A 12500-nucleotide genomic window follows, 5' to 3' on the forward strand; every position below is an offset into this window, starting at 1 on the left:
GTCTGTCAACACTTAACATACTGTCAACATTCTGCCATACTGTTAACAACGGGCTTTACCATACTGTCAACAGATCGCTAGACTGTTAACATTTTGCCATACTGTCAACACTTTCCCCGGGCTGTCGACACTTTGTCACACTGTCAACATTTTGCCATACTGTCAATAATTTTTCCTAGTTTTGCCAGGTTGTCAACACTTTGCCATACTATCAACACAGCCAGGCTGCTAAAACTTTGCCACACTCTCAACTTGACACACCACAGCACTGTCAATACGTGCTCCCATGTAGTGTATTGTATTGCATTGTATTGTGTACGTGCTGCCATGTGTTGTATTGTATTTTGTTGTATTGTATACGTGCTGCCGTGTGTTGTATTGTATTGTATTTTATTGTATTGCATACGTGCTGCCATGTGTTGTATTGTATTGTATTTTATTGTATTGTATACGTGCTGCCATGTGTTGTATTGCATTGTATTTTATTGTATTGTATACGTGCTGCCATGTGTTGTATTTTATTGTATTGTATACGTGCTGCCATGTGTTGTATTGTATACGTGCTGCCATGTGTTGTATTGTATTGTATACGTGCTGCCATGTGTTGTATTGTATTGTATTTTATTGTATTGTATACGTGCTGCCATGTGTTGTATTGTATTGTATTTTATTGTATTGTATACGTGCTGCCATGTGTTGTATTGTATTGTATTGTATACGTGCTGCCATGTGTTGTATTGCATTGTATTTTATTGTATTGTATACGTGCTGCCATGTGTTGTATTGTATTTTATTGTATTGTATACGTGCTGCCATGTGTTGTATTGCATTGTATTTTATTGTATTGTATACGTGCTGCTATGTGTTGTATTGTATTGTATTGTATTGTATTTTATTGTATACGTACTGTCATGTGTTGCATTGTATTGTATTGTATACGTGCTGCCATTGTATTGCATTGTATTGTATTGTATTGTATACGTGCTGCCGTGTGTTGTGCTGTATTGTATTGTATTGTATTGTATACGTACTGCCATGTGCTGTGTTGCACTGTATTGTGTTGTATTGTACTGTGCTGTACTGTACTGTACTGTTCAGTTCAGTTCAGTTTCTCAAGGAGGCGTCACTGCGTTCGGACAAATCCATATATGCTACACCACATCTGCCAAGCAGATGCTTGACCAGCAGCGTAACCCAACGCGCTTAGTCAGGCCTTGAAATGCACTGTACTGTACTATACTGTATTGTATTGCGTTGCATTGTCTTGCATTGTATTGTATTGCCTTGTAATGTATTGTATTGTGTTGTGACTCCGCGATTTTGAGAGATAATCTCCATGTTTGCGGGAGGGTGGTGGTGGTGAGGGGATGCATGCTGACCTTCAGTGTTGCTGTTTCCATTTACTTCATTTCATGGTGGCATGGATTGCGGGATCTTTAACGTGCATATGTCATCTTTCGCGTCGTGTACACACAAAGGGGGTTAATAAAGGCACTTTTGCTTCTCTGATTCGATGTTGATTGGACGTTTTCCAATTTAACTCACTCAGTACGGCCAGTCCTCTCTTCTCCTCTACACAGACCCCTCGGATGTCCAGTGGGTGTCTGAATGACCCAAACTTTAGCTTCCGTCGTCAGAATTGTGGTATTCTTTGTCAACATTCACGTCTTCAGTATAAGAGCCTTCCGCTTGCAATATTTTGATGATGGTAATTGGGGTGAAAAGCTGTTAACGTCGTCTCTTTCGCCGTTCGTATGGAAAGAATTAAACGTTTTCGCACTAAGTGAGAGTGTTATCAATAACGAAATTTGTGTTTTGTGATAATATGTGTACATGTGTGCATGAGTGTGAATATGTGCAATCACGCATTCATGTGTGTGTGTGTGTGTGTGTGTGTGTGTGTGTGTGTGTGTGTGTGTGTGTGTGTGTGTGTGTGTGTTTGATAGAGAGACAGAGAGCTGGTTTGTTGCCTTCAAACGGGACTGAAATTTAACTCCAGGCTTTCCACACGGCCGCGCCCAGTGTTTACAATGGAGGGGAACTAAGTGGTGGTTAATGTGACAGTTTGATGTGCCTCCCCCCCCCCCCAACTTCCCCCGGGCCCCCTTTGCCGCCACCCTCCAGCCCCTCCTCACCCCCACCCCTGACTAGTTGGTGAGCAGTCTTCCACAGGCATCCACAGGCATCCACAGACATCCACAGACATCCACAGGCATCCACAGACATCCACAGATATCTATCTGCCTTGGGAAGGGAAGCTCTGTGCGGTGTAATCTTTTAGATACACAGTGTGCCCATGGAACACAGGTAATGCTCTCTCTTGTCATGGGCATTCAGTATTGTACTGTCGATCTTGAGCGAAAGATTGATATCATGTGGATTCATGTGGAATTTATCAAAATCTCTCTCTCTCTCTCTCTCTCTCTCTCTCTCTCTCTCTCTCTCTGTGTGTGTGTGTGTGTGTGTGTGTGTGTGTGTGTGTGTTTCCAGGCACACATCCCCCCCCCCAACACACACACGATAAACAGGTATAGACCACACTCTAAAAACTAATGAAAAAACAAGGACACACTCCACAAATAACCAAACCTTCTTCTTCTTCTTCGTTCATGGGCTGCAACTCCAACGTTCACTCGCATCAGTGTACACGAGTGGGCTTTTACGTGCATGACCGTTTTTAATAATAATAATAATAATGGATACTTATATAGCACACTATCCAGAAATCTGCTCTAGGTGCTTTACAAAAACGCTTTTGATAACATAAAACATTATATCTATGTTACATACACACACCAAAATGTGACCACACACACACACACACACGCACGCACGCACGTACGCGCACACACACACGCACGCACGCACACACACACACACACTGCATACATACATTTTAACATACATGTGTATCTAACAGCTACCCTAACAAATACGCACACATAGGCAGGCACAAACTTACATAAACACACGCACACACAATACACATTCATATACATGCACGTAGTTGTGGACCTGCCACAATTGAACTTATTGCTGAGGGAAAAGGTGAGTTTTGAGACGAGATTTAAAAGATGCGAGGGAATCAGAGTGACGGAGGTTATCAGGGAGCTTGTTCCACGTCTTTGGCGATTGAAAAGAAAACGATCTGTGTCCATAGGTCTTACTTCTGACGTGAGGTATCCTGAGAAGTCGAGTATCAGAGGAAGAACGGAGCTGGCGAGACGGGGTATAGATATGGATGAGTTCAGAAAGATACTTGGGGCCAGATCCGTTGACTGCAGAAAAGGTCAGAGTGGATAGCTTATAGTCTATTCGATCAGAAACAGGCAACCAGTGGAGAGACTGAAGGAGAGGAGAAACATGGTCAAATTTAGAAGCTCTGCAAATGAGTCTGGCAGCGTTATTCTGAATTCGTTGGAGTCTGTCAAACAGGTATTTGGGAAGGCCGGCCAAAAGAGAGTTGCAGTAATCCAATCTTGAGAGAACCAGAGAGCATACAAGTGTCTTGGTTGCATCGGTTGAGAGATAGTGGCGGATAGAGCTGATTCTACGCAGTTCCAAATAGGCAACTTTACAGATATTCGAAATGTGCTCCACGTAGGCAGCCATACTCCGTTTTCGCCGGGGGTAACCAAGCATTCAAGCCCACCCCTACCCAAATCTCCTACCTTTAAACGATAACATCCAAAAGTGAAAAAAATTTCATTTTTACGAAAATGTCTACAGTTACCGTTTTGCATGACGGGACATTACACAAAATCCCTTTCTCCTCCTCCGCCTCCTCTTCCCCCTCCTCCTCCTCCACACTGTACAGCAGTCAACGCAACCAGCAACAATACAGACACACACATGATATGAGGCTGAAGGTCAGGTGTTCTCTTTCACCAAACCAACCACCACTACCACTATACAGCGCTGCACAGCAGCAAACAGTTGCTGTCGATGCAATCTGTGAGGTTGCATAGCCGTGTGCCGTAACCCAGCCACTATCTCTGAACTCAGCTCCCCCCCACCCCCAACCCCCCACCCCACCAACCACCATCAATAACCAGAGACCGTCTTTGCCACTGATGACCTCATTCCACGCTACAGGCAAAGGGAGGTAAGGCAGGCATAGCAGGGAGGGGGGTATGAAGAGGAATCCAGGCATTACAGTACAGCCCCTCTTACCTTGCTATCATCTCCACCACCAGCACCGGCGGTACGGGCCGTCCTTATCGCCATGCCAGTGCCCTGCTCCTACAGTTGGACAGCTGTTTCCCATCCCTGGCCCAAGTAAATGCTTTACCTCCCCTGTTGCCACCCCGCCACCAGCAATAGAACACCACCCTCACGGTTATCTGCCCTTCCTTTCACTGGCTGCAGGGCTGCTGTCGTCAGGGTCAGTCCCTCCCCTGTACCTCCATCTCCGGGACTGGTAAAACTATAGCGCTGTGGTATTGTGTTATTGTGTTGTGTTGGGGGCTAGTTCAGGTGACTTCTGGGGACTCATCCCAATGCCTACTGTCATCAAAACTGAGGACACTATACACAAGAGTTTCAGTTTCAGTTTCACTTTCTCAAGGAGGCGTCACTGCGTTCGGACAAATCCATACACGCTACACCACATCTGTTGAGCAGATGCCTGACCAGCAGCATAACCCAACGCGCTTAGTCAGGCCTTGAGTGCATGCTTACATATTTGTGTACCTATGAAAGTGGATTTCATTTTACGTAATTTCGCCAGAGGACAACACTCTCGTTGCCATGGGTTCTTTTTCAGTGCGCCAAGTGCGTGCTGCACACGGGACCTCGGTTTATCGTCTCATCCGAAAGACTGGACGCTCAGTTTGATTTTCCAGTCAAACTTAGGAGAAAGGGCGAGAGCGGGATTCGAACCCACACCCTCACGGACTCTCTGTATTGGCAGCTGAGCGTCTTAACCATTCTGCCACCTTCCTCCTATACACAAGAGCAGGAGGATAGGTCCACCAGCTACTCTGAGGCAAAGACCATCATCCAAGCCAAGCAACAGAAGAGAAGTGGATTACCGGCAACAGCATCCAGGCCACAAAAAGGACACAGCCCCTACTACCTGTTGAACAGGCGGGAACATGTATCAGTGTTCAAACTCAGGACAGGCCACAGCCACAAGGACACAGCCCCTAGTACCTGTTGAACAGGCGGGAACAGGTATCAGTGTTCAAACTCAGGACAGGCCACAGCCACAAGGACACAGCCCCTAGTACCTGTTGAACAGGCGGGAACAGGTATCAGTGTTCAAACTCAGGACAGGCCACAGCCACAAGGACACAGCCCCTAGTACCTGTTGAACAGTCGGAACAGGTATCAGTGTTCAAACTCAGGACAGGCCACACCCACAAGGACACAGCCCCTAGTACCTGTTGAACAGGCAGGAACAGGTATCAGTGTTCAAACTCAGGACAGGCCACAGCCACCTGAACCACTTGTTGTACACAAAATTCCGCATTGGGCGTTCAGCGTGATGCCCCTGTGGGACTGACAGCCAGACAACAGAACACCTGCTGCAGTCCTGATCCCTTCACTTTGGGCGCTCAGAAAGAGGAACTGGCCTGACTCAACTCCAGTGACCTGGAAGCTCTACGGCTGTGTAGAGGACCTGCAGCGTACAGCTGCCTTCATCGCAGAGACTGGGGTGTCCATCTGAAGAAGAAGAAGCAGAAGAAGAAACCCTTTTGGCCGAGAGAGTGGGGACACTCTCCACGAAAATTAAATTCTAGCCCACACAGTCGGGACAGCAGTTGCCTCCTTTATTGTCCTGGTGGTCTTAGTCGGACACGACTATCATAAGTACATAAGTACATGTATTGTATTGTATTGCATTGTATTGTATTGTATTGTATTGTATTGTACAACTCTTTTGTCGCAACATATCTTCCTGCGCGAAAATCGAATAGCTCTCTCCAGGGACAGCACGTCGCTACAGGAAGCGCCACCTATTTTCCACCTTGTTTTCTGTTTATTAGTTTACTGAAGAAAACGATTTTCCATCTGAAATTTGCTGGGTGCAAAAACACTTTTGTTGCCACGGGTTATTTTACACGCGCTAAAAATCTCTGTCCATATATGGCACCCGAGTCCGCGAACACTGGCACTCGCTTCAGTCCTGTTCGGGTACATGTCCATCAGCCGCCGCTCAATCTATTGTGGACAGTGATGATCACTGTGGGTGTTTCCTCTTCTTCTTCGTCGTCGTTCATGGGCTGCCATTCTTACGCTCACTCGTACACATGTTTTTAATAATAATAATAATGGTATTTATATAGCGCTGAATCTTGTGCATGGACAAATCTAAGCGCTTTTCGCACCAGTCATTCTCACGCATGCATAACCCTAAAACTGGAGAAACTGAAGACAAGGAAGGGCAGGCAAGGGAGGCTATTTTGGGAAGAGGTGGGTTTTAAGGCCAGACTTGAAAGAGCTGAGTGTGGAGACTTGACGAAGCGAAAGAGAAAGTTCATTCCAATGTCCAGAGACAGAGAAAGAACGGTGGCCAACAGTTGAGAGTTTGAATCTGGGTATGCATAAATGGAGTGGATCCGAAGCTGATCGTAGTGAACGAGATGGAGTGTAGAGGTGAAGGCAGCCACAGAGATAGGAAGGGGCTGATTTTGCCTCGCCACATGTGCAGCTCGGCCCAACACTCGGCTTATATCACAGACTGACATCAGTTTACAGTTGGGCCAACAGCAAAGTGGGAGCTGTATTATCAATGGCCTCTCCATTGTAATGGGAAATCATTTACAACTTAGTCTTATGTAAAGGACTATGACTCTCAAACTCGGAGGCAAGAATGCAAGGGCTCCTAGTGCTGCAGCCTTGGGGGCTAGTTGGCCTTTGTGAACCATCCCAACACCGACTGTCCTAAAGCCCTCTTGGCCGAGAGAGTGGGGATGTAACTTTGGGCAAGACACTCTCCACCATAATCAAATTCTAGCCCAGATAGTCGGGACAGCAGTTACCTTCTCTACTGTTCTGATGGTCATAGTCGAACACGACTGACTATTAAACATACAGGCAGCCATAATCCGTTTTCGGAGGGAGAGTGGGTGTCGTGAATGAGATCACGTTTAATGACGTGTTGGGCATCGCCCTGAAGGTTGTTGGGGGTTGAGGTCTTGGTGGGCATGTTGGTGACAAGGTGCCCGAGGCCGACATGCCCGGCCCGCCTGTTGCCCGGGGTCTTGAGGGTGTCCGGTGATGCTTGCTGTACCAGCTCACTCCTGCTTCCACTGGGATTGCCGTGGTGGTTGTGTCCCTTCCTTCTCTAGACTTCAGCCCCTTTATTTTCTGTCCAGCAGTGTTTCTTCGGCCCTGACGTTTCAACACTCACCCGTGCTGGTGTTTCGAAACGGACGGACAATATCACATGCCAGTATGCTGACTTTGTCTCTGCGTGTAGAACACAAACGCGCGCTTGCACACACACATACACGTGTGTGTGTGTGTGTGTGTGTGTGTGTGTGTGTGTGTGTGTGTGTGTGTGTGTGTGTGTGTGTGTGTGTGTGTGTGTGTGTGTGTGTGTGGTGCGTACGTGCGTGCGTGCGTGCATGTGTGTGTGTGTGTGTGTGTGTGTGGTGTGTGTGTGTGTGTGTGTGTGTGTGTGTGTGTGTGAAGTACACTTCAAACCACTCTAGCCTGGCAGCATTACAGAACCACAAAATTAACGTCTGACGGATTTATTATCTTGTCTCCCAGTTGTCCTCCTCCCCCCTCCACCCCCACCCCCCAAGACCAAACCCCAACCCCCCCCCCTCCCTCCCTCCCTCCCCACCTTTCCATTCTTACCTGAGACACTAATCTAGATTATACAGCAAGTCCAACATTCTCAAGAGAGGCAACACTTTCCTAATCACAATATCAGTGGTGGATAATGTGTCTTTTTACAGGAATCACCAAAAGTTCAATCCACTTCAGTCTGCAGCCGAACGTAAAAAAAAAAAATAAAAATAAAAAAAGCATCAGTCTCAGCATCTTTGTCGTGCCTGCACAGCCCGTGGAAACAGTGTGTGTGTGTGTGGGGGGGTGGTGGTGGTGGAGGTGTAACCATGGAGATGAGTAAGACACTACAGGGGGGGGGGGGGGGAATGGGAGAGTCCTGGTGAGGGATTGGCAATGGAATTGGAGAAGGAGCCACAAGAACACCGTATAAGAGTCTGCTCAGGTAGACAGACAGTGGAGAGGGGGCCGGGGAGTGGGTGGTGCAGGGGGAGGGGTTGCGGGTGGCGGTGGCGGTGGTGATGGTGGTGGTGGTGGTGGTGGTGGTGGTGGTGGTTGACAGAGATTAGCAACAGGGGAAATAGGTGAGAGCAGGCGATGAAGAGAAAACAGGAGTGGAGACGGAGAGAAGAAAGTATATATATGATAGTCAGTCGTGTCAGACTATGACCATCAGAACGGCAGAGGAGGCAACTGCTGTCCCGACTATCTGGGCTAGAATTTGATTATAGAGGAGAGTGTCTTGCCCAAGTACATCCCCACTCTCTCGGCCAAGAGGGTTTTAGGACAGTCGGCGTTGGGATGGTTCCCAAAGGCCAACTAGCCCACAAGGCTGCAGAACAAAGAGCCAGTGCAATTTTGCCTGCTAGTTTGAGAGTCATAGTCCTTCACAAAAAGACTAAGCTGTAAATGGTTTCCCATTGACTGGAGAAACCATTGATAATGCAGCTCTCACTTTGCTGTTGGCCCAAATGTAAACTTATGTCAATCTGTGATATAAGCCGAGTGTTGGGCAAAAGAAAGTATATAAGAATCCAAATTACAAAATAAGTCTGAAGGCGGCAGACAGTGGAGAAGAGGGGACGGACGGGTTGAGGGTGCACGGGAGGGGGTGTGGGGGTGGATAGGGAGGAGTAACAAGGAGGGGGGGGGAGGGGAGAGCTCTGGTGAGGGGGGTGGGCGTGGGTGTGGAAGCAGAGAAGGAAGCACAAGAATAGTTATGTGGAGAGTCTGTTCGAGGACAGCTGCCTCACTGAATTATTGCCGCTCCTGATATGACCCTCTTCATTAACAACAGCCCTTCCTCCACACTCATGCGCTTGGTGCAGTGTGTGTGTGTGTGTGTGTGTGTGTGTGTGTGTGTGTGTGTGTGTGTGTGTGCGTGCGTGCGTGCGTGCGTGTGTGTGTGTGTGTGTGTGCGTGCGTGCGTGTGTGTCAGTGTGTGTGTGTGTGTGTGTGTGTGTGAAGTCAAGTCAAGTCAAGATTTTACTTCATGATGGTAAATTGAATAAGCAGCAATTGCTTTTTTACATCAAGCCATCAATGAAAAAGAAAGAAGAAAGAAAAAAAGAAGGAAAAAAGGGAAAAAGAAAAGAAAGAATACAGGAGAGAGAGAGAGTGTGTGTGTGCGTGTGTGTGTGTGCGTGTGCGCGCGCACATGTGTGTGTGTGTCAGTGTGTGTGCGCGTGCGTGCGTGCGTGCGTGCGTGTGTGTGTGTGTGTGTGTGTGTGTGTGTGTGTGTGTGTGTGTGTGAGCGCGTGCGCGAGTGTTAATGATTGCGTGCGTGTGTAAGTGTGTGACGGTGAGTAAGTGTGTGTATATGTAATGTGTGTGTGTGTGTGTGTTCGTTCGTTCGTTCGTTGGCTCTTTTGTTGAACGTCTGACCACAACTGTGATTTCAAACGAAATTCAACCCCCCCTCCCCCCCCCCCCCCGCCCCGCCCTCTCCCTTCCTCATCCTATTCATGTCTCATGTCATCACTATCAATTTGTTGATTATTACTACCTTTTTTTCATATTATAATTATTTATTTATTTATTTATGTATTTATTTACTTATTTATGTACGCTTATCTATTATTTATTCACCTTTTTTTTTCTCAAGGCCTGACTAAGCTCGTTGGGCTATGACGCTGGTCAGGCATCTGCTTGGCAGATGTGGTGTAGCGTATATGGATTTGTCCGAACGCAGTGACGCCTCCTTGAGCTACTGAAACTGAAACTGAAACTTCCCCATCCTGTCAGTTCCTCTCTCCTCAGTTGACATCACTCAAAAAAGTTTCAAACATAATAAATGAATAGATAAACAGATAGATAAATACACACCGCAAACTAACCACTCAAACCCAGTACCATTACAACAGACAGCACCCCCCTCCCCCTCCCCCTCCGCCCCCCCCCCCCCCTCCCTCCTCCACTTCCCACCCTCTCCTGCTACTGACGCTGGCTGCAGTCAGAACGGAACTGAGCCCAGACAGAGAGAAGAGAGACCACTGCTGCTGCTGCTGTGTCTGCAGGACTTCCCCAAGCCAGACAAACTGCAGGTAAACCAGAGCCAGCCGCCACAAGCCCGGCACCTGATTAAGTCAAGTACCCACACCGGCACATCACGTGGTTCTCACCGCCCTGTCTCACGCACCTTTCCCCCCCCGAGAGAGTCACTGTATTGTTCACAAGTGGCCCGCCGCTGCACAAAAGAGTGCAAAGAGAGAGTGGAGTGTTGTCCTTGTGGGTGACGGGCGCAATAGCCGAGTGGTTAAAGCGTTGGACTGTCAGTCTGAGGGTCCCGGGTTCGAATCACGGTGACGGCGCCTGGTGGGTAAAGGGTGGAGATTTTTACGATCTCCCAGGTCAACATATGTGCAGACCTGCTAGTGCCTGAACCCCCTTCGTGTGTAATGCAAGCAGAAGATCAAATACGTACGTTAAAGATCCTGTAATCCATGTCAGCGTTCGGTGGGTTATGGAAAGAAGAACATACCCAGCATGCACATCCCCGAAAACGGAGTATGGCTGCCTACATGGCGGGGTAAAAACGGTCATACACGTAAAAGCCCACTCGTGTGCATACGAGTGAACGTGGGAGTTGCAGCCCACGAACGCAGAAGAAGAAGAAGAAGTCCTTGTGGGTAACGTGTCTGCCTAGGAAGCATGAGAATCTGAGCGCACTGGTTCGAATCCCATAATCGCTCTCAGTGAAGCGACGCGACGCGCCCTCTCTGGGGGGAACAGCCTGAATTTCACACACATGAAAATCTCTTGTGACAAAAAAAAAGAGTAACAAGAGAGGCAAGGCCTTCAAGACTCACTTGTGATACACTTAAAAAATATCCAAGCTTTTTATGTATTGAGTATAATTTCTAAATGTAATGTTTAAGATGAGAAAAAAGCAAATTAAGTCCCCTAGCATTAATTACAGAGTAATTTCCCTTCTTTACTATCTGCACCAAACGTTTGCAAAATAAATAATACTCCATGCTTAGCAAAAGAACTTCCTGTTTGAACACAAAATGATAATAATGACTGCTCTTGTTGTTGGGTCAGAATATCAGATCAAAGTGCCAAGTTTAGAGAATACAAAAAATATAAATAGAACAGTAAATGCAGTTTGCAAATAATTAGGCTTCATTTTGTGTGTGTGTGTGTGTGTGTGTGTGTGTGTGTGTGTGTGTGTGTGTGTGTGTGTGTGCCCCCAACCCAGAGGTGTAATATTGTTTTAAACAAGATGACTGGAAAGAACTGAATTTTTCCTGTTTTTATGCCTAATTTGGTGTCAACTGACAAAGTATTTGCAGAGAAAATGTCAATGTTAAAGTTTACCACAGACACACAGACACAGACACACACACACACACACACACACACACACAGACAACCGAACACCGGGTTAAAACACAGACTCACTTTGTTTACACAAGTGAGTCAATAAAATACAAGACAGGGGATCCTTCCTACCGGACGTTCTTCTGCTGTACAACACCTGCACCGCCACTTGTCGCTGGCAGGGAGGGAGGGAGGAGGGAGAGGTGGGGAAGTGGAGGAAGGGGGTGTGGGAGGGGGCAGAGGGAGAAGGGCAAGAGGTGTGTGTGTGTGTGGGGGGGGGGATGGGGGATGGGGGGGGGGGATAACGTTAGAGAGGGAAACGATGAGTGGAGGGGGTGTGGGGGAGGAAGAGAGAAGAGAGAGAGGGGGTCACACACACACACACACACACACACACACACACACACACACGCACACACACACACACACACATACACACACACACGCACACACACATACACACACACATACACACACACACACGCACGCACACACACACACATATACACACACACACATACACACACACACACATACACGCACACACACATACACACACACATACACACACACACACATACATACACACACACACACACACACACACACACACACACACATACACACACACATACACACACACACACACACACACACACACACACACATACACACACACACACACACACACACACACACACACACACACACACACACACACACACACACACACACAGTTGACACTTAAATGTCATTGGCCATGGGGTCCAGAGAGAGACAGAGAGAGAGAGAGACAGAGAGAGAAAAAAAAAAAAGAAACCAAGCGAAACGAAATTCTAGTTCATGAGATTCAGATATAGAGACAGAAAGACAAATGAACTGAATCAAACTGAATCAGTTTTATCCTGACCCCATCGTCACAGTTCTTCAGGTGA

The 12500-nt window shown here is 47.3% G+C and overlaps 1 protein-coding gene across 1 annotated transcript in view; it reads right to left on the minus strand.

The window, feature by feature from the left end:
* LOC143286726 (twitchin-like) overlaps positions 1-12500 on the minus strand; it is a 346369-nt gene that overhangs the window by 235228 nt on the left and 98641 nt on the right.

The sequence above is a fragment of the Babylonia areolata genome, chromosome 10 (genome assembly GCF_041734735.1).
Source record: "Babylonia areolata isolate BAREFJ2019XMU chromosome 10, ASM4173473v1, whole genome shotgun sequence".
NCBI lineage: Eukaryota > Metazoa > Mollusca > Gastropoda > Neogastropoda > Buccinidae > Babylonia > Babylonia areolata.